A 3531-nucleotide genomic window follows, 5' to 3' on the forward strand; every position below is an offset into this window, starting at 1 on the left:
TTACTTACTGCAAAGTCAAAAGTTTACATACACTAAGATTACTATGCCTTTAAACAATTCTGGACTGCCCATATGTTGATGGCACGTGTTTGGAAGCCTCTGTTTTTTTTGCCAACATCTGAGTTAATTAGAGACACACCTGTGGATGTATTTTAATGCACACCTGAAACACACTGCTTCTTTGTGTAGCATCATGGGAAAGTCTATATATATATATATATATATATATATATATACATCAACTGTATATATACAAGTGTAGATATAAATATATATATGTGGGCAGATGAGTTCCACAGATTAGGTTTTTCCGGCTGTTTGATGGCAACTTGATAGAATGGTGCAATGGTGCCAGTGTATTATGTCTCTTATTTTGTGCTGACGATTATGGCGTCGATACAAGTTAGTCGTATATTCGTATATATTGTGCGCGTGAAGAGTTGTTATATAAGTCTCTCATCACAGACAACAATTGTGATGCATCAGGATCTTTCTATTTGATTATCAAGTATGTCAGGAATACCAGAAATATGCTAAGTATTTATTAAGAAAAGCCTCACTTCTTTCTGCTACTAAAATAATTTTTTTCATCACATTAGTGAACTAATTTTATTTTATTTTCTGTTTTTAAGACTAGTTGCCCGCAGTTTACTTATGACCATGAAAACAAGGAAGACATGAGAATCTTTACTGGAAACCTGTTAAGAGCACTCAGAAATCACAATAGTAATCCTAGGTCGTAATTTATTATATGTGTTTAATATCAGTTAAGCTACAAAAAGTTACATATTTTATAGCAACTGGTTTTGGAAATGATGGTCCAAAATTCTCTGTTTTTATTATTTATTTATTTTATTTATTTATGTTTATTGATATTTAATACCAATGTATTATCTCTGTTATAGAAACTGTATGTTAATTAACTCTTCAATGAATAAAAATGATTGCTGCAATATAAACCATTACATTCCAGTTTACTTTAGCCATTATTTTAGCATCTTGAGTCTGCATGAAGTCACTCAACTATTAAAATCTTAGTAATTAAAGCTCAACTGTGCTATCATGTAAAACCTGTAGCAAACCATGATATTGCTGCCCTTGGCCTTCATAAGAGTAAAAGCTGTTTTTAGCAGGAAAACCTGAAGGAGCTGGAGCAGTCTTGCCTTAAGGAATAGGCAAAAATCCCAGTGGCGAGATGTGGAAAGCTCATAGAGACTTATCCAAAGCGACTTGCGGCTGTAATTGCTGCAAAAGGAGGCTCTACAAAGTACTGACTTTAGGGGGGTGAATAGTTATGCACACTGAAATTTTCATTTTGTCCTATTTGTTGTTTGCCTCAAAATAAAAAGAAAACCAAATGTTCACAGTTATAGGCATGTTCTTTACATGAACTGAAACCCTAAAAATACTGTCAAATTCTAGTTTGTGAGATAGCAAAACACGAAAAATGGGAGTCAATATTTTCGCAAGCCACTGTGTATATATATATATATATATATATATATATATATATATATATATATATATATATATAATGGAATGGTGCCCCCCCTCAATATCATCTTTCCCTGCCTGGCCCTATGTACCCCTATATTGGGAACATGATGGCACAATTAGGACCATATGATACTACAAAAAGAGGCAAGGTGGACTGATCGGATGGGTAGCATGAGATCGGGGGGGTTGAATAGTCAGCTACAATTTGGCTGTTTTATTTAGCACCCCAGCAAATACTAAAGTTACCTTCCGTGCCTCTGATGCTGCTTTGAACACTTTTTGATCCAATATTTATTTTATTTTCCAACTTTTAATACAAAACTAACATGGACATTGAGTAGAACGGAATTCAAACAAATACATTAATCATACAAAGAAGTCTTTAACCCCTTAACCCCTTAGTGACAGAGCCAATTTGGTACTTAATGACCGAGCCAATTTTTACAATTCTGACCACTGTCACTTTATGGCCGGGGTCACACATGCGTGTTTTACGTACGTAAGAGCGCAAAAACTACGTCCGTAACACTCGCATTACATACGGCACAATGCTTCTCAATGGGGCTGCTCCTATTAGTCGTATATTACGGTTCAATATTATACGGCTTTCTACGGCCGTACAAAATCGCAGCATGCTGCGTTTGTCAGCATATTGCGCAAATAATACGCCAATGAAAGTCTATGGTGGCGAGAAAAATACGGATTCCACACGGACCTGCAGTGTGACTTGCGAGAAATATGCAGCGGTTTTAGTGAAAAGTCGGTAATTCAATTGCCGGCTTTTCATTTCTCCTGCACAAACCCGACAGGATATGAGACATGGTTTACATACAGTAAACCATCTCATATCCCCTTTTTTTTTGCATATTCCACACTACTAATGTTAGTAGTGTGTATGTGCAAAATTTCAGCGCTGTAGCTGCTGAAATAAAGGGTTAAATTGCGGAAAAAATTGGCGTGGGCTCCCGCGCAATTTTCTCCGCCAGAATGGTAAAGCCAGTGACTGAGGGCAGATATTAATAGCCAGGAGAGGGTCCATGGTTATTGGCCCCCCGTGGCTAAAAACATCTGCCCCCAGCCACCCCAGAAAAGGCACATCTGGAAGATGCGCCTATTCTGGCACTTGGCCACTCTCTTCCCACTCCCTGTAGCGGTGGGATATGGGGTAATGAAGGGTTAATGCCACCTTGCTATTGGAAGGTGACATTAAGCCAGATTAATAATGGAGAGGCGTCAATTATGACACCTATCCATTATTAATCCAATTGTTGGAAAGGGTTAAAAAACACACACACATGATTAAAAAGTATTTTAATGAAATAAACACAGCGGTTGTTGTAATAATTTATTGTTCTCTCAATCCATCAGGAACACCCTCGCTTGGAAAAATAATAAACGCACAAGATACATACCCTCAGCTGAACCGTCACGTCCCACGAAGTAATCCATCTGAAGGGGTTAACTAATATTACAGGCACGAGCTGCGATAAACCACTCGCTCGTGCCTGTAATCCCCGGGTGCTGAAAGGAAAGCAGGATCTGTACTTACATTGAGTCGCGGTGAGGCGCTCTCTGGTGGATGTTCTCATGAACTGCAGCCTGGGAACTTTTTCCCACGCTCCAGGTCATATGAGGACATCCACCAGGGGGCGCATCACCGCGACTGAAGGAAATGTAGGTCAATGACCTACATTTCATTCATTCGCCGGGGAATTACAAGCACGAGCACCGCTGCATTTAGCAGGGCTCGTGCCTGTAATATTAGTTAACCCCTTCAGATGGATTACTTCGTGGGACGAGACGGTTCACCAGAAGGTATGTATCTTGTGCGTTTATTATTTTTCCAAGCGAGGGTGTTCCTGATGGATTGAGAGAACAATAAATTATTACAACAACCGCTGTGTTTATTTCATTAAAATACTTTTTAATCATGTGTGTGTGTTTTTTAACCCTTTCCAACAATTGGATTAATAATGGATAGGTGTCATAATTGACGCCTCTCCATTATTAATCTGGCTTAATGTCACCTTACAA

Source organism: Ranitomeya variabilis, chromosome 5, assembly GCF_051348905.1.
Source record: "Ranitomeya variabilis isolate aRanVar5 chromosome 5, aRanVar5.hap1, whole genome shotgun sequence".
Lineage (NCBI taxonomy): Eukaryota > Metazoa > Chordata > Amphibia > Anura > Dendrobatidae > Ranitomeya > Ranitomeya variabilis.